This window comes from Mixophyes fleayi, chromosome 7 (genome assembly GCF_038048845.1).
Source record: "Mixophyes fleayi isolate aMixFle1 chromosome 7, aMixFle1.hap1, whole genome shotgun sequence".
NCBI lineage: Eukaryota > Metazoa > Chordata > Amphibia > Anura > Limnodynastidae > Mixophyes > Mixophyes fleayi.
The window spans coordinates 128,033,476-128,054,256 of record NC_134408.1 but is presented as its reverse complement, the minus strand read 5'-3'; the positions used below and the strand labels follow the sequence as shown (position 1 = coordinate 128,054,256).

General features: G+C 38.6%; 1 protein-coding gene across 2 annotated transcripts in view; it reads left to right on the top strand.

Annotated features, from left to right (window-relative positions):
• B3GALT1 (beta-1,3-galactosyltransferase 1) overlaps positions 1-20,781 on the top strand; it is a 230,150-nt gene that overhangs the window by 187,418 nt on the left and 21,951 nt on the right. For both annotated transcript variants that reach the window (XM_075180716.1, XM_075180718.1), the window contains exon 4: positions 7,247-7,320. The gene's annotated coding sequence lies outside the window, so the exon portion shown is untranslated. The remainder of the gene's footprint in view (positions 1-7,246; positions 7,321-20,781) is intronic.

Below are 20,781 nucleotides of genomic sequence, written 5' to 3'. Positions count from 1 at the left end.
CGAAAATACAATCTGATCAGTCAGTAATACTAATGGCTCATGTACAATCCATGCAGTTTTGCCCTATATGTGCTTGGCTGTATTGTTCACAATACTTTGTTTCATATAGAGGTGCATTTGACATCACAATCTGACAGGATCTTTATATCACTACCTGTGATGTTAATGTTTTGATTATCAGATTGGCTGTAGTTTGTCCTAGCAGTCCCACTTCAAACTTCTTACTTTGTGCTGCTGCTGCTTGTTGACATTCTAATACTATGATTGGCTACAGGTTGTTTTTGCCCACCCAGGTTATCTCCTGCTTGTCCGTGTGCGCCCACTTTTGAGGAATGAATGCAATAGGTGTTCTGACCCTAAATAAAGCTCACTTAAAAGCACAGCAGGTGATAAAGGCTGGATCTGTTAGCTGATTTTAAGTCTTTAGGACCCTTATTCATACTAGTGAACTTTATGAAAACTGTACCAGAGACCACTGAAGAGAAGAAGGTTTTGCCCATTGCAAGCATTAAGATATTTGCTTTGATTATCTACTCTGCCCTAAAAAATGACAGAATCTTATACCCGTGAACAGTAGCCTACTGTATCTATACTTATAACGTGTCCTAAATGAGCAGTGTAAAATGTAAATAGATAAGTATCCATGCTTAGAGTAACTTAAAGAATATATGAAGTTGCAAGAATTGTCCAAAAAACAAGTATAAAGTGTTATATGAGGAAAATAAATACTTGCACTCCTAGGGGTATATTTAGTAAATTGGAGATGTTGCCTATAGCAACCAATCAAATTCTAGTTGTCATTTTGTAGACTGTACTAAATAAATGACAGCTATGATCTGATTGGTTGCTATAGGCAACATATCCACTTTTTCATACCCGCAATTAAGGAAATATACCACCTAGAATTATTGGTCATAGATTCCAGTGTGGGTTAAGATCTAGTATACAAAAATGTTCCTCCAGATAATCAATATTAAAGTGTAAACTGTCAGTGGTTAATAGTTGTATAATAATATAGTAGCATACATTGTAGTTTTAGTGCTCATGCCTCATGTTAAGTTGTGTTAGCTGGTACATGTCTCTGATTTGTCAAAATGAATATGTGACCAAAGTCAGATAGTTTAAAAAAATAAAAAGTGTTTTGTTAAACTAAACTGTAAAGACATACAACTTGGAGATATTGTGCTGGGCAGAAGACTTGCAGGTCCCAATTCATGTTTATAAATCCGGTTTCCGTTTTACCTGTGTGTGCTAAAAATGTTCCGAATAAGTTTTGTCACAAAAACATCTTTCTCTGGGGAATGTGCAATAGAAATAATCCCATAGTATCAAATTATTTATGTGTATTTACTGAGTGTGTCTTGGTCATCCAATTAGTGTTAAATCATTGTAGATTGAAAATAAAACCTTTGTTTTAATAATGGGATTGGTAGCTTTCTGATGGTATGGCATTTTACAAATATATATTGGCAAATTGCAAATTGTATTACCTTAATATACATAGAATTATTACATGATGGTTACTTTGGATAGATTGGATTTATTTAGTCATTTAATTATAACGATTAAGGCCACTCTGCAACAGATGCACATAGTGATTTATGGTTGAAAGCTAGAGAAAAATGTTTAGATTCATGCATTTGTGTCCAATGTGTCTAATTGCTAATCTTCATAATTTTATGGCTTATTCTATTGGTAATTAGTGTACATCCAAATGTTGTATTAAAAGGCCTGTGGGGCTGTTTCACAGTGGATTATGATACAATAACTTTGCAAATATAAGGCATATCACTATATTATGTCATTGCAACTATGGAAAATAAGTACTAAAACATAATAATAAAGTTAAATAAAATCGTATAAACTGAAGAAAAATAAAAACAAATTCAAAATATAGTGAGTAAAAATACATATGACCAATTATCCTATTTAAGTAAGTGCATGTATTAAAAATCTGGTGATTGTCAAAAATGTATTGTATATGTGTATAATCATTGCGTCTCACTGCTACATTTGAGATCATGGTAACTATGGTTAATGAATATATGGAAAAGGTATAAAGAAATTCATTAAAAATATTAGAGATTTGTGATCGGAGATTGTGGGGATATCTGATCAGTTGTAGTCTACTCATTGCAAATAATCTATAACTACTGAATAAAGGATTTTGGTTCAAAATCCACATTTAGATGAGTGTCTTTGGATCATAGATCCACTTGATTTCTGTTTTATTCATCTTACAGGTAAAGTCTTCACCTCTTCTGTTCTGTTTGACTTTCTGAATAGATGTAAACTGTGGACCAGCTGGAACACAGATGTGTGATGTCTTAATTGATGTGATAGATTATGTAATTCAGACCCTTTTTTGATATTTCAGAAATGCTCACCTATTCTATTTTTTAAGTTCCTACATGGGCACAGTATTAGATATATTACATCTGTACTGTAAGCTCTTAGGTATGTAAGCTCTCCAATGAGCAGGGCCCTCATTGCCCTTTGTTGTCATGTCTGCATTTATTTTGTCTGCCTTGTATGTCCCTGTTTCATGTATGTCCTGTTTTCCCTACTGTACGGCGCTGCGGAGCACTTTGGCGCCTTACAGCATTTCTCTACCTTCGCCATAGGACCAGGTTGTCTGGATTGTATGCTTTACATGATGTTCAAAATGTCTTGATTTTGCACTGGTTCAGTTAGCCCAATGATGAGAACAAGCGGCGTTCATCTGAGGCCCCCAGCGCTTTCCTGCTATAGTGTCAAATTTGTTTGTTGTATCTTGTAACGCTTGTTTAAAATGCCTGCAGATATGTTATTATAGATTGGTGTCTCTTTGTTTGAATAAATGTATTGTTTTAACTTATTACTAAGATTAGGGTGATGTGCGGCCCTTTTAAATGTTAGAGACGCACCCTGAGGCACCCTGAAGTGTATCAGGTTGCCCATCAACAGGGGAGGGCTGGTATATTTTAGCCCAGGGGGCAAGGCTTTGACTCAGCAGCCTATTAGAAACATTTTAAAGAAAAAAAAAAATGCAGGTGACCCAGCTCAAGGTAGCCCGCTATAGGATCAGCCTGAGGGTCAGATGCCCCCCTGCCCCCCAGCTCAGCCTGCCCCAGCCCATCACTGACTTAGATGGTCCAACGTTGTGGTGATCAAGGTGCACTACTAACCTTGGCTGTCAGTAGACGCCTCCAAAGAAGTGCAAAAGTGTAAACATTATATCAAAAGTCCAACCTAATGGTGGTAATAATAATAATAATAATAATAATAATAATAATAATAATAATAACCTACCTCTTTAGGACCACCATTTATTCTCCTAAAACATTACTCATTTTACCATTTCATGACGTTCATTAATCACAAGAGTTATCGGCCACCGGCAGGGGTTGGCTGGCAGACTTTAGCCCTGTGGGCAAGAACAAAACACTGGCCCATAAGTAGCAGCCCATATTTAAAGGATGGTTTTCGGTACAATATATATTTATCAATTTATAAAAGAGGATATTTTAGTGTTGCTTAACCCAGCGATACTTTATTATTTTAAATGATAAATCTTAAACAATGAAAATAATGCAACAACAAAAACAAAAAAACAAACCTCACTTTATATTGCATTTTATTTTTTTATGTTCCTTCTCCCTAAAGCACCTGTTTTTTTACATCCCTGGCTGATCATAATGGGATATATTATAGTGATAGAGTATATAATGATGTTCTATTACAGTACTGAACACAGGGGCTGATTTATGCAAAAAGCCCTTTTGCCTTAAAACAAGGGATGTTTTTGCTTCGCCCTATATACTTCTAGGGTTATCAATGGCAATAACCCCTGTTGAGGAAACCTATTTATCAACCATTGAGGCGGTTCTGCATGTTCTGTTAGAGCCATCATCAGATGTTGTTACCAGAACAGAAGCATTAAAATACATTTCTATACCTGGAATAAAGCAGTTTTCTAATGCAGTACTATTTATATTAGTAGTAGTAGTTAAAGAAAGGTATTGTTAGTTATACAGACACCGCTATAGGTAACTAGCACCAAACCACTTCTTTCACTGGAGCAATTGTTTGCAAATCCTCCGCTGCTGGCTCAAGATTCGCTCAAACATAAGACTATTAAACGGTTCAAGTTGAAGAAACTGCGCTAATGTGCGTCTGTATAATTAATTAAGTACCAAGAGAAAAAAATACATTAATTAAATAGCTTTCATTTCATTTAAAAAACAATCTTTATAAAATGTATAAAAGATAATAGACTACCTAGCTCCCTTGTACCCCCCTCACTTTTCCTTCCTTGGTCTGTCCTCCAGTCCCACAGTTGTCTTCCCATAATTGCAAAAAAATCTGGGTAAACTTACCTGTGGTTATCTGGTATATTCTACTACGGTCCTTACGACATCTTATGGGATCATCTATACTCACTCAAAAAAAAAACTTATGCTATTTATCTTACAATAAAAATAAAAAAGATTATATTAAAAAACTTATATATATATCATAGTTGCCTACATAGTTGCCAAAAATTCGTGAGTCTCCCGGACATTCCGGGAGACTCCCAAATTTTTGAGAGTTCTCCCGGACTCCCGAGAGATCAGGCAAAAATCCCGGATCCAGCTGTCCCCGTTGTTGTAGATGGTGGGGGCGGAGCTAAATGCACCATCGTGGCCCTGCCCCCTGTTGTGATTGGCTAGAATTGCCTAAGATTGACAGGGGCGGAGCCTAACAGCACCACGCGTGGCCCCCCCTCGACGGACCCCCTCCCGGACAGCTGCCTTCAAAAGTAGGTAAGTATGATATATATATATATATATATATATATATATATATATATATATATATATATAATTATTCCAGGTGAGGCGGAACTCAAGGATTTAAGACATATTGTGGTTGTATCAAAAGGATGTATTCCAATGTTTCATTAAATTACTTTCCTCAGGGACGTCATGTGTGTATGCATGTATGTATATATGTATATATATATATATATATATATATATATATATATATATATATATATATATATATATATAAAAAGAGAAGAAAGCGCCAAACATAGTGTGATACTGTTGATTTCAATTAAACACAATTCCAAGTGTCCACATTTTGCTTCATACCAAATATCAATAGTATAATGGCTTCTCTGATGGATATCCACACAAAACTGATTCTTCTATCTGATATCCATCAGATAAGCCATTATACTATTGATATTTGGTATGAAGCAAAATGTGGACACTTGGAATTGTGTTTAATTGAAATCAACAGTATCATACTATGTTTGGCGCTTTCTTCTCTTTTTTATGTACTTGGGTTTTGCATCTGCGATTGGATGTTTTGGAAGCGAAGCAGCCTACTGTATGTGATTATTATATAATATTTTGAGCACGTTTGTTCACTTTAATTTTTGTCTTACACTGAGCGCCGTTGTCTTTCCACATTTGATATATATATATATATATATATATATAACAAGTTAACCCGTGCATGATACTCATGCATTCTAGTCAAATCAAGCTACTTAAGGTCTTAAAAAGGTTCTTGTCATGCATTTGGACCTAGCCCAGGCCTCCTCAGGGGAAGAGCGTTAGTTCCCGACGCAAGCGGCCTTTTTAATGTGTGTTCATGAGGTAAAATTACCTCACGAAAATGAGTTTGACCCCTCAACTCGTAAATTTAGCCTTTACTACCCCTCCCACGGGGGGAAGGGGGGATGATGGAAGTTAACTGACTTGACTAGTCTAATTTTTTTGTCAAATAATGTCAGTATACCGAATTTCAGGTCAATTGGATGAGCCCTTTCTGAGAAAATAGTTTTTTACACACACACACACACACACTAACGCACGCCTCTACACATGTGTGTTTATGAGGTAAAATTACCTCGCGAAAATGAGTTTGAGCCCTACCAAATTTCAGCCCTTTTTGAATTTTTTTTCCCACACACACTAAGAATTTAGTAGGTCAGTGTATAACTCTGCCCTGCAGGTGGCGCTGCAACTTGGTTTTTTTTTTTTTCACACACACAGACAGACAGACGCCACTAAGCATTTATATATTAGATATATATAATCCTATTGAGATTGAGGTTCCATGTATATAATTATATGATTGGGACTGCCAATCATATGAAAAGGGGTGGTACTGGGGGGAGGAGCAGATTCAGGGCACTCTGTGTCACCCAGTCACCCTGGCCCATCAATACTGTGGTGATACCGGTGGCTAGGCCGCGTCACTCACACATAGTCATTTGTTGCTACAGGGCTCACGTAGTCTATGGGAGGAGCCCTGTAGCACTGTCATTGGAGTGGTGCAGAAAGCCTACGCAGGATGCTCATCATCCATTGATAGGATATTGGTACTACAAGCTGTAGTATAGGATGTGGCCTCCTATGTGCGGCCTGTATAGGCTGCCTGCATCACTTTCACCATCGGGACTGTCTTTATTACAGGTTTTCTTTTATATTGGATAAAACTTGCTGAAGCCACAGAATGTGTCCCATTAAATGTATAGGACATGACCCAGACTCCACCAGCTCAAGGCAGGTGCAAACATCAAATTCTTTTGCAGAGTGGAAACTGCTGTGTGTCCCTCCGTACAGCAGGCAGGGGCCCTAAAAATTCACCCTCTCCATCCCGTTACGCCATTTCACTCTTCAAAATGAAATCTCGTTTTTGCAATGCTCCGCTAAACTCGGCACCTAGTGCCTTCTCCGTACATTGAAAGGAAGAACTTCACTCCTCCCATCGTCATTTGCGCAGATTGAAACGCAAAGCGCCTCCAAAAAGGATTTCGCACTGCTCTTTGGTAATTTTACAATTCATAAATAAGACCTTGTAATTTCAAATATAAAAAGAAAATTCTCAGTGCTACTCATGATATCCTAATGATGTCTCCGTTATCTCCACAAGTTATTCGACTATTGCCATGAAATACAAGCGTATCTTTTCCAGATTTGATTATGGAGCAAGAGAGGCGTCAATGTTTCAATATGTGAAATGATTGTGAACACATTGCAGTGCTTTTAAACTAAACTTGCACAAAGTTTTTTAAGGTAATAAAGGTGTTTCATTCATCTGTACATTGTTATTTATATGCAAATATTGTAATGATGGTTTCATCATGTAAATATCTTCATTACCTAAAAACATTGTCCTCTTCGTCACTGCATAATCCAATAGAAATGATTTAACAGTTAGAATTTCTATTAATCAGTGCCTAATGATCTCTTCTTTTAATTTTTAGCTGGGGGAAGACACGGGGAGAAAGCGAAGAGGACAGTCCCAACACTGTAAAATCAGCCTAGGGGACAAAAAAAGGTAAATACAATTAAACATTTGCTTTCATTTTCTAGACTAAACTGAAGAAATGACAGCTAGGGGTATATTTATCAAGCTTCAAGTTTCCGGTGGGTTTAAAAAGTGGTAATGTTGCCTATAGCAACCAATGAGATTCTATTTATCATTTATTTAGTACATTCTACAAAATGACAGCTAGAATCTGATTGGTTGCTATGGGCAACATTTTCACTTTTCAAACCCGCCGGAAACTCGCAGCTTGATACATTTACCCCCTAGACTCTGATTGATTGCTATGGGCAACACCAGATTGTCTATATAGTAACCTGTGTTTTTATAAACACTATACTCTTTAAAACTTTGCAATTAATGTTTTATGTATATGAACTGGTCAGAAACATTGGCCCTCATGTCTAATCGAAATCCTAAATATATTCTTAAATTCAATGGTCGAAGTGCAAATGCGTGCTGGTGAAACAATTCTTATTGGCATAGTTTATTGTCCTATATAGAGCTGGGGAGGCCATCGTGTACATTCACTCCTGTGTGATGTCGTTGATCACTAAGAACGTTCAGCGCCAAAATCCACTGGCGAGATGTGCCCAGCCAAATTTAGAATGAGGAGAACATTTCATCAACAGTTCTGAAAATATTCCTCACCACTAGTACTAATATACAGATCAGATAGTCATTATTATTCATGCTTAGTGAGATAAGACATCTGGGTCAGTAATAGTTTATGAATTTTTATCAGCACTTTTACTGCTCTAAGAGCTACTCTGTCAGATCTCCTGGGAGAATCTTTTAGTACCTACCGGAACATATCTTTCCATAAAATATTGATTCTTTAATTACATTTATAACAAAAAAAAAATACTGTAATATTCATTACTTGAAGGTCGAATCCATCATGTGGCATTTATTCATTTCAGATTAAAATTATTGATAAATTAAAAGACAAAGAAATATTACGATAAACTGTTATGAAGGGATAGACCATGCCATGCGCTACTTAGGGTATGTACATACTGACATTACAGTTCTGTGCTTAAGATGTGTTTCTGACCCAAGTTAAGCACATGCTAGCTAATGTAAAAATAGAAATCATTCTACCAAATCAGTATATATTTGCATTTTTCCGGTTTTAACTTACATTTGACTCCATTCTTTTTTAAATGCTTCTCGTTCCATTTGAGTGTCTGACATACTGTATGTCAATGCAGTTGAAAACTGACATTCAATCAATGGGAGCGCACTGTAAATACAATGAGATGCGCTTAGAAAGCATTTACATATGCGTTTCCCATACTCTCCCACTCTCCCGGAATGTCCGGGAGACTTCCAAATTCCGAGTAGGTCTCCCAGACTCCCAGGAGAGTAGACAATTCTCCTGCAACCTACCCGTTGGGAGCCTAAATGGAGGTGAATCGCGTCATTTTGGCCCTGCCCCATTCAACATAATATTGATGTATTTTGTGGGGATAGGGATAAAATGACACAATTCGCCACACCCCACGAACCTCCCACCACACACAACCCTCCGGGATCTTCCAGTGGGCAACATTAGAAAGTTGACAACTATTGGTGTTTCCACAAGGCTTGACTAAGATGACAACTTCCTGTTTCATAAGAGGGCGGCAAACATTGCAAACACCAGTGTGTATGTAGCCATAGCTCATTGAATAGACTGACCCTTTCCACCCTAAGGGTTATGTAAAATATCAGGGTCTACATTGAGATAATGTCTTCATGCTGATATTGAGCATTATTAAAAATCTCTATCTGTTTAATAGAGCGTTCATACTGTTTTATATCAGCAGCAACACTCCACCACTCCACCCGCCGAGCCTCCACCTGCAGCCCCCCAGCCGCCTGCTTCCGATATCAACAAAACGGGGGCAGCTGATTTCGTGTCACATGGCCTCAGTGCAGGGAGGTCAGATGAGGAGGCCGGAGGCCACTGTGCTCTCCCTCCTTCCTTCTCCTTATGTGCTGCCGCTTTGAAGGCGCACGCAAACTCTATCACTGGTTTATATAGAAGCACTTAAAAGTTCCCTCATTTTGCACACAACACTCAATAGGCGTGAACTGGGTCCAGAGCAAGGAACACATCGTCTTGGATATTGGCTTTGTTGAGGGTTCAGTGATGGACTTTATTGGAATTATGTCACTAACATGATCTTCATTCCTAACCCCTCCCCACTTTTGCGAAACCCCACCCACAACTGAAAACCACAAGTGCATTTTGCATTTTGCATTTACATTATTGCCAACTGGGCAAATCAGAGTTAAATAATAATAATTAAAACATGGTGCAATTATTTTATTTTGGTAATTAGAAAAATTGGTATCAGCTCTCAGAGATGATTGAGTGATAAATCTCTATAACCGGAAAATGTCTTGGTGTATAATTTTTGTGCTGCTTAACAACTGATGCATAACTAATTACGTTCGTATTTTGGTGTGCCTTCCTCAGGGGTCATATTTCATTCCAGTGAGTTATTTAATAATGTTGTTTTGAAACAAAGTAGAGATTAAATATTTTTATTGACTGAAACTAATTGCACAGTTTTATTATACCAACTGTTACATTAGAGGAGCCTTATCAGGAAGGGAGATTGATGTGCACAAAAACCTTCAAGACCTATGTCTCAAGCAGGCCGATTTAATGCAATGCGCACAGTTTTCTTAATCTTCTGTAACAAATGCTTCTGATAATTATAATTGAAGGAAACAAGACGGAGGTTACAAATTAAGATGAACCGCAACACACATAGAAATTGAAAATTAAGCAGCAGGATTTAATTTCTCTTTAAAAAACAGTTGACTTTTTGGTTCTTTATTGCACTGTGATGCAGAAAATGAACTCTGTAACTGAGAAGACGTTCCGTTATCTGACTTTGTTATCAAACAGCTGTACCCTGGTAAAATGTGCAGGAGTAAGAGTACTAACTTGGCCATATAGGGCCTGAGTCATTAAGGAAAGTAAATGTTCTCCGGGACAAACCATGTTACAATGCAAGGGGTGGAAATTAGTTTATTATTTTGCACATAAGTTAAATACTGTCTGTTTTTTATGTTGCACACAAATATTTGAGAGCTTTATTTTTACACTGAAGTGTAAAGTTGATATAGGACATGCCTTACTCCAACTATAAATCTGTCCCTACATTTTAAATTTACCTTTCCCTCCAATGCAACATGGTTTTGTCAAGGTGCAAATTTACTCATTATTTTTAGATTAATGATTTTTATTAAGGTTTTAAAAGTGTAGGGTAGGGGGGTACAGAAAAAGAAAAGAAGGGGGGAGAGTTGGGGATACATTGTGGGGAGCAGACATAACATTGTATATCAAACCACACAACATATGTGTAAATATATATCAGCATTGTCCCCATAAGGGGGAGAGATCGACACAATATTGAAGATTCAGCTAGGAGCTTGGGGTAGATCGGCTGGATCAGGGGTTAGAGGGTTATAGTTTTCTAGGGGGTGGATTAATTTGGAGCTTTCGCCATCAGTTGCAAATTTGTGACATGACATCCACTTGACAACTGGAGATGATGGTGACGCAGAGTATGGAACGTCTTATATTTCCATGTGAAAACTAAAATGTATCTTTGAAATGACCTTATAAAAGGTAGGAGGAGATGCCTATTTCCAGAGTTGTGCATTTGCCGCCCTAGTGGCTACAAAGATATGGCCCCAAATATATTGGTAGTGTTTTGGCAGTTGTTCAGGTTATAGCTGAAGTGGTGACGGAGTTAAGGAAACGGAATTAACACTCCGGGCAAGATCAAAGACCTCTTGCCAAAGGGACTGAATGACAGAAAACATGGATAAGATCCCCCACAGCTCCATAATTGTGCCAACATAGTTTTGAGTGATTAGACCAAATCTTCTGAAAGCGGTCTGAAGTTAGGTAAGTACGATATAACAATTTATATAACATCTCTACATGGCTGGTACACTTAGAAACAGTAGACAGATTGCCATATATGTTTTCCCACTGAGTCGGGGAGAGAGAAATGTTGAGGTCTGTTTCCCACTTAAGTTGGGAGGTGTGTTTAGGGATGGGGGATATGGAAGATATGTATTGATACAGGAAGGTAATTCCACTCTTGTTGGTACCCTTAAGTCAGTTTAGTGTAGAGAAGGGGTGGGGGTGGGCGAAGTGGACCGTTTTAGCGGTGAACGTCCCCGATCCAATACTGCAGCCGCAGGTATTTATAAAAGTCTTTAGAAGAGAGAGCATATGTATCCTGCAGCTGTGCAAAAGAGCAGGGCCCCCCAGGGCCAAACAGATGGGCAAGGGAGAGAGTCATGCAATTGGGCAATAGAAGATTTTCTATTGCTGAGATAAGCTGCAATAGGAAATTTTCAGTGTCACCTAATCTTGATAAATAGGGGTCTACATTTCCTATATAATGGATTCAATAGCAAATTTGTAGAACTGCATATGTTTCAATGATAGAGCATGACATTCTGACCAGTTGGAGATATAAAGTCCAGTTCAGTATAGTTACTATGCAATTGTGCTGTAATTTAAATTTTTTCAGAAACAACTTGTTGTAGGTTAAGTTGGTGTATAGCAATAAGCTTTAAAGTGGTGCTTGGGACACCATATACCAGGAGTTTGACTAGAACCTGGTACCCGGGGCTCCGGCCTGACTGTCGCATGGTGCACTGATGATTTTTTAATGCTGGTTTTTAAAAATATTTTTTTATATACTTAAAGTGTTATATTACTTGTTTATTACTATAATAGATGCGAATATCGTGATTTTGGCCCCGGTCCTTGTGACACAATGAGCCGATTGCAGCATTTTGCAGCATTGCAGCATTTTGTCACGAAGGCAGAGCTAAAATGACGTGATTTGTATCACTATGCCCCTCCTACATTTGCCACATGACCTCCCCTCCCGGACATCCCGGAGGGGATTATTTCAAAGTTGATAAGTTAACAAAGCTAGCTATGTGTGTGTACATGGTAGCAGCGAATAGTAATGTTGTATCCGTGGTTGTGCAACTGGGTCCTCCAAACTAACAATGCTGCTTATTGTGATGGTATGTTAAATTAATAGAGAATCCATACCATACCAACTGTCCAGATTCGTGGGCATTGAAAGGGGTGGGCTTCCTCAAAATGAGTGGGTCTTCACAAGTGGACATTTGTGGAAGGAATCGTAGAAGGGTTTCGGAAAAGGAATCGTAGAAAAGGTATCATGGGCATGGCTTCTATTGTCATGATTCGCTGTGTTTCAGTGTTGGGATGTATGGACATTCTGAGTCAGACAGTGGCGGATCCAGGGCCCCGATCGCCCCCCCTAGCAGACACTTGCTGCCGACAGCTGCACAGTATGTGCAGATCCGTCCAGCTGTGACAGGCAGGGACAGTGTGCTGCCCGGCTGCTCTGACTGTGTTTAAAACACAATCAGAGCAGCCGGGCAGCACACTGTCCCTCCCTGTCACGGCTGGACGGACCTGCACATAGTGTGCAGCCGTCGGCAGCCTAAGATGTTAGAAAGGGGTGGGGCCTAAATCCCCCCCCCCCCCCTAAATCGCCCCGGGTACAGCATTTTTCTAGATCCGCCCCTGGAGTCAGATCATACTGGGAATTGGCGTGGTATGGTATAATGATTGTCAACCTAGGGCAGGGCCTACTGGCAATTAGGGAGGTATGTTATAACAATAAACAGTCTGGGGCTGATCATACTAGTAATTGATGAGGTATGTTATAATGACCGTCGACCTGGGACAGAGCATACTGGTAATTGGTGAGGTATGTTATAGTGACCGTCGACCTGGGTCAGAGCATATTGGCATTTAGGGAGGTATGTTATAACGATAAACAATCTGGGGCAGAACATACTGGTAATTGGTGAGGTATTTTATAATGACCATCGACCTGGGTCAGGACATACTGCCAATTAGGGAGATATGTTATAACGATAAACAGTCTGGAGCAGATCATACTAGTAATTGGTGAGGTATGTTATAATGACCGTCGACGTGGGACAGAGCATGCTGCTAATTAGGGAGGTATGTTCTAACGATAAACAGTCTGGGGCAGAATATACTGGTAATTGGTGAGGTATGTTATAATGGCCGTCAACCTGGGACAGAGCATACTGCCAATCTGGGAGGTATGTTATAACGATAAACAGTCTGGGGCAGAAGATACTGGTAATTGGTGAGGTATGTTATAATGATAGACTGAAACAGGACATACTGGTAACTGGGAAGGAACGTGAATACAGATTTACAAATACAGCATTTATGGCCACGATTTGTGCAAGTTTTCACCATAACTTTGCTCACCTACAGGGGGTGTAATGTAATAACGATAGACCAGCAGGGGTAAACCATACTGAAAATTGAGGAGATATGTTATAATAGACAAGCTTGAGCTGAACATTATGGTAAGTGAAAGGCAGCTGGAGAACCACAAGTTGATTATCACTGATAGAAATATAACTGGACTTGGCCTTGAGCAGACTAAAGTATGATACTGTATAACATTGCATTTGTAAGATTGAGATGCTGACTATAAAACGTCAACATCTAAATGAATATTAAATCAGTTGAGTGGATGTTACTCATCTGATGTCAGGCCTGTACATAGACAGGTACATGAGATGTCTAGCACATTTCTAAATAGACGGAGCCATATTCAGAGGAATAGAAAACAACATATAAATCAAGTGTCGTATTGTGCCAACATATTTGACATGCAGTTTTTTACAGTGGAAATGAAGGAAAATAACACGTACATTGTATTTGCATAGACATTTGGGGAAGTACAATATTTTCATTTGCCAGTAGCTCTATGGCAATGTTTGAATGCCTTCCATTTGTCTTAATTCTTGAACAATGCAAGAGATATGACCTATTGTAAAGTAGATGTGGCTTTGCATCAAGTTGGGCATGGTTAGGTGCAATTTGGGTGGGAATTATTTTACATCGATTTTGATTTTTCAAGGTTGAGAGTTGTACAGTTGTTTTATTATTAACAGGATCAATCATATTTAAAACATAGATATTTTCTCCTTGTAAATAATTATGACTGAAATTTGCTTTGTGTATGTGCACCCCTGAGTTAGGAAAAGCTTATACATAGCCTTAAACAGCAATAGGATATAGGTAGAAAATAAAAATGCTACTTTCTCTCTGTATAGGGCTTATTTATCGAACATTATGTAAATCCTGCGGAAACGGCTGCTTTGACAGTGTTAAGACAATTTTTAGCATTTGGATACTTAAGAGCAGTATAATGCCAGAGATATCACAGATATCTCCAGCGTTAACTAAATTATCTCTCTGTACTGTAGTCACCAATTTAACAAGCTCCATAAAGCTTAGCTTGTCTACATTACCTAATGGCATCTTTAGATGATGTTGGCAACTCTCTCCCTATAGCAAGCCTAGCACAGAGATATAACCTGTCCATTCCCGAAAGACTGGACTCTCTTCCCCCCCTATTTGTGCACATGCGCCGACTAATGGCTGTGCATAAGCAGAGTGTAGCCCGGGACAGACCCAGGAAACACTCTTTTGTCATTGCGATCAGCTGGTAGAGGGAACTTTTAAAATTCTCAGCGATATGTCCATAAACATGTATGAGAGCTGACTGATTTAATCTCTCGCATCTAGCCCTTTAGCTGTGTCCCTTGTTCCCCCACTTTACCACTGTATACTATAGAGTCTCACATACATTTAAGACTTTTTTTCTGTCTCACTGCCGGTGGAACTAAGTTGTAGTATAAGGGCAGCCCAGGTAAGGACTGTTTAGACAGGACTTGTGAACTCAATGTCTAAAGCTGGGTACACACTACAGAAATTTTGACCAACTTTTTATGCCGAGCGATTTTTTATGCGATCGATGGTTCGAACGCTCGGTCCATGGACTGCATACACACTAGCCTTGTTTAGGACGATAAAGGGAAGAGCGGATGTCCCTTTAGCGACTTTTTACAGCCATGTTGTCGTGAGCAATGACTGTAATTTCGTACTCACTGTTGTGGATCGGTCAGAAGTTTATACACACTACACAACGGAAACGAGATTGTAACAAAAATATTAAACGGTACGAGCAACCAAATGAGGCGACAATCGTCCATTTGGGCAGACTTTCGACCATCGTGTCACTGCACACACTGACCCGACTTTTGAACGAGCGGTCGTATGTCGGCTGATTGAGCCGATTATTGAACGAAAACAGTGTAGTGTGTACCCAGCTTAAGAGATATGACATGGGAATCTGAACAAACATTACCATACAATACCTCCCTCAAAAACTTACATTTTTATTAGTTAATTGGATAAATTAGGTTACACCAATTAAAAAGGTGTTCTTATCTAATTAGAGTAAGAAACCAGTTGGGCTATGTCTTTGCAACAGGGCTTGTTATTTAAGAGGCAGGATTTACTTTTAGATTTGGAGATAGTGAAAGACGCAGGTGAAGAGGGATGTAGTCCCAAAAGTAAAAGACACTCAGAGAGAAAGTTTTAAAGTAGACTGATCATAAAAAAATAAAACAATCAAAATTTTTTTTAACATATGTAATATTGTAAACCTGTCCAATTGTAGCACCAGTTAAGGCTGGAGAGTTAGTGTGATGCCCAAAGGTGCAGGGAGTTGGTATTCAAGTGTATAAATGTGGAACTCTGGGTGTATTGAGAGCTTGCACGAGAGCCGATCATGTGAGCCGTTTTGCCGGTCTAAGTCAAGTCTGGTCTTCGAGCTGCTCAAACCGGCTGTCTTTCGATTCCCGGAACTAGTCAATAAATCAGCTCTAAAATTCTATAATTCGCTGGGGGTGAGGGGGCCTGATAATGCTGGGTCACTTTCCCAAGACCCCCATACTGCTCTGTATATTGATAAACCTATGCTTTGTTCTATATTGTAATACCTTAAATGTATCATCACTTTACAGCTGTACAAATTGGGTTTATAATGCCTTTATGGTGATTCAATTCTAAAATAATAAAAACCTTCAATAAACATACAGTTTAGAAATAATAATAATAATAATAATAATAACAAAGCCTAACATATATTTCATATATATATTTCATATATATATATTTGTATTCCTGATTACGTACACTAAAGTCATAAAACACCCCTGCTTGAGGCACTTACTGCTCCTTCTGTGCCTGTAATTTAAAAAAAAACCAAAACATAGTTCCATATTGGAATATTACAATACATACCCTATAAAAAAATCTTCTCTAAAATTCTTTTTATAATGAATTTACCTTTGAACTTTGATTTGCGTTCAATGTGATTTGCAGTTATACAGATAATATAGCTATTCAAAATTCTCTTGCATTATCCTATTTTATCTTCTGTCTTTTTGAAGACTGAATGGAATTATATTTTTTGACAAGCATCATTTAAATTTCTGAGGCAACCTTTATATTTTAAGTTGCATAACTCTTTTTCTTTATGTATCTGAGTTTTTTTTTTAGCTCAATAGGCAGTGTGATGAATCAATGCAGTGGAAAGATTGGCTTTTATCAACTTGAAAGTGGAAATGGTCGTCAGTAGTTTCTATTCATTAATGTATTAAACATCATAGAAAGTAACAGTAGGAGGGCATGGCTTGAGTCTGATCGTGGACGGCAGCTTGATGGCAAACGCTAAACAGTCGTATGGGAAAAGATAAATGGACTGACACTCAAGAGAAACATCAGATGTTATAAAGCAGCAACAAAAAGGACATTTGTCCAATTTCTTTAACGCAGAGGTCAGAAATTCTTGGACTCTCAGACAGGGACGTTTAGTGTAATCTTAGGCCCCAATGCAGCCTGTAGCGGCTTCCAATAGGCTGCATGGCAGCTTCAGCAAAAGCTGGTACTACATGCACTACCAAGGAGGACTGACCGATAGGAAGTTGTTAGTCCATTTCCCCAGCCTATAATGTAGCATAGAGGGGGTCAGATGCCTTGTCAGCTCCCACCCTGATCAACAAAACACCTGTACCAAGCCCCTCTCTGCTCCCATGTCCTTGGAACTTCCAAGATGGAGCAGCACGGTGGCTAAGTGGTTAGCACTTCTGCCTCACAGCGCTGGGGTCATGAGTTCAATTCCCGACCATGGCCTTATCTGTGTGGAGTTTGTATGTTCTCCCCGTGTTTGCGTGGGTTTCCTCCGGGTGCTTCAGTTTCCTCCCGCACTCCAAAAACATACTGGTAGGTTAATTGGCTGCTAACAAATTGACCCTAGTCTGTGTGTGTGTTAGGGAATTTAGACTGTGAGCTCCAATGGGGCAGGGACTGATGTGAGTGAGTTCTCTGTACAGCGCTGCGGAATCAGTGGCGCTATATAAATAAATGATGATGATGATGATAATGGAGCAGATCGAAACCTCTATGCCAACATTATGGAACACCATTTCTCAGCTGGCTAAAAGAATAGCAAAAGGGCCTTAATAAAATTGTAAGTAACCTGCACAGAACAGCACAAATACAAGCTGATACTATATATAAACTGCAAAATCAAATAAATGATCTGGAAAACAGTGTAAGATGCAAAAATGTAAGAGTAAAAGAATTCCCAAACACTTGGTCCCTGGTGATCTGCAAAGAGCTCTACAATTGATTTTCCAAGAATTGCTCTGCTCAGAAGTGCTGCATGAAATTTGATAGAGCACAAAGCCTTCAAATACAGAGGTGAAGTTACTGAGAGAGTATACCAAGAGCAGCATCCGCCAAGGGACTATACCAAAATCCTGATTTGTCACAGACCCTGCAAATAGCTTACAGAGGGTATGATGATACATAATTGAAGATCTATCAGCTTGGACTCTCCTACAGATTTTCCTATCTTTTTCATGTTAATTACAGTTGCCAGAAGTATCTTTCTCAGAGTAGTACAATAACCATCTCGATCCAGTGCTTTGGATAGTGGACTCAGTAACAGAATTGTTCATGATGAACCACTATTTATTTCTGGAAGGTACATAAATGTACAATAAGGGAGGTGGGGAGACAGTAATCAAAATAGGAGCTGAAAAAAAGAGCAGAGTGACCAATTGTAAAGAATTAGTTCTATGCTAAAGTTAGAAACCGCATAAAACGTTCATCATTTGGTAAGAACCCAGGTCTTGATGGCTACAAACTGTTTAAATGGAAGGTGTCACAATTTTTTAGGATATGACTAACTCAAGACTTGTGCTGAGTTCTCCTGCAAACCCCAATGAAGCTTCATTCGGCGTTTCACAATGCATGTGCAGAAACTTGTCACTGCGCCTGCAACGTACCCTCATAACCCTGCTCTTGCTCCAATGCTCCTGCTCTGCCAAGAGCAGAGTGGGAACTTGGAAGGTGGAACTCAGGAGTTCGTCACGCACAGGAAAAAAAAATCTTTAATAATCCATCATACAAACTAAAAACTGGGGAAATGTGGGGTCAACTGTATGGTACCATCTGAGGCTTTGAATGCTAGGTAGCTAGCAATAGTGCCTTGCATGTCTATGTAATATGAGTCCTTATTCTTGGCAGACTCCCCACATACACTCTCTAAATTATACAGGCAGAAATGTATAAGACACTTCTTGCTTTTTCGTTCAAGTGAGAAGAAAACCTGGACAACCACATTACAATAGAGCAATGAGACACTATCGTCTGCTCCTCCAACCAAAGCATTAACTCATTGGTCTGTCGGTCTTTTCTGCAGTATGTTCAAAGCTCTTTGTCACATTTATGCTGGAGATGTTATATGGATAAAGGGACCCCAGTTCATATCTGGTAGATCTACACTGTAATCAGGGCCTTTGGTTAGGTACACAAAACTATCAGGCAAATATCTAAGATTCAGTTTAGTTTTCGGTCATTTGGACTACTAGTTACATCATAAAAAATGTCCATTTTAGTGTGTAAGAACTTGTTTTGGAGACAGCTGCTATTCGTCTGATTTCAAAACATCGGAGGTTTCGCAGTCTCCTGTTCGTGTAGGTATTACTGCATGCCTCCAAAGTGTCCTGGTCTAGGTAGGACAGTCCCTATTCGAGGACAGTTGGGAGGTATGTCATACTAAGTAATGCCTGTTCAATGGCGTGCAAACCAACAGCAGGTGCAGGCAGTATTGAAGGAGGTTTATTTTTTGGGAAGAGGAAGGGGGCTGAAGGTTGTAAACACTGGGCACAGCCTCAGAGGATGTGGCACTCCCTCATTGTGACGTGGCTATACCGCTGTGTACGTTGCCCAAGCCACCTTCTTGTGACCTACCTGGTAGAAAAAAATCAGTCACCTTAAAGAAGATACACATGAAATTACATATACATACCTTAATTTAATATTATTTGGTCTCAAGGACCTTTCAAGGTTTTTGCAATTCTTACACTTTTATGGCATAATAGATTATTAGATAAAATTGTATACAGGCCCTCCGTTTGAAACACTGACTACTAAAGTAAAACTTTTTACCTTAGATGGCGCTGACAGTAAACAACATTCCGCCTTTCGCCTTCATGTCTTACCCGTGACTTTTTTCCTTTCCTGATGTTACGGATGACTACCCCTTCACTTTCACAACTGATCCCTTCTCATTATTCATTCTTCTTTCTTCTTTCTTCTTGGCATAACACGAGATATGTCATATCTTGTCAGTATTTTTGCATATCATTTCTTTTGTTTTATTAATGTACACTTTATTATGTGCATGTTTAGATACCTTTAAATTAACTATGCTTTGTTCTTTGCATTTTTCGTAGTTTTCATCAATGTCAATATCGTTGTTGTAAATTCATCAATAATAATGAGAATTGATAAGAAAAAAAGAAAGTTACAGTATGATTACAAGTGGATATTCAGATCAGAGAAGAAATGCATGAACACCTAAAATAATAAAAAAAAAGTGGAAATACACAGGGGATAGGTGCCAATTTTTGGCCTGGGGGCAAACATAAGAAAGTGGGCAAGGCTTTTCTACCAATGCTCTATAGTGGAAAAATGGGGGTGCTTTGTTTAATGAGGTGTGGATTTATATAGCTAAATATGTGAAAAATTATGTCAAAGAGCTATAATCAAATACAACAGACCTGCATCTCAATAGTATCCAATACAGAGGACATGCTAGTGATCTCTCTACAGTATAGAGAATATACTTTTGATCTATATACAATACAGAGAGCATTCTAGATATTTGCATATTATACAGAGCATTCTTGTTATCTCTCTGCAATACAGATAGCATTCTAGATATCTCTATGCAATAAAAATAGCATTATAACAACCAAATACAACACAGAAAGCATTCTAGTGATCTCTTAACAGTATAAAGCATTTTAATATAATATACAATATAGAAAACATAACTGCTATACAATACCTAAAGCATTCAAATGGCCTATATACAATACAAAGAGCTTTCTAGTGACATATATAGAATGCCTAGAGCATTCTAATGACCTATATACAATATTGAGAATTCTAGGGATAACTATAAAATGCAAGGATCATTCTATGGACCTCTT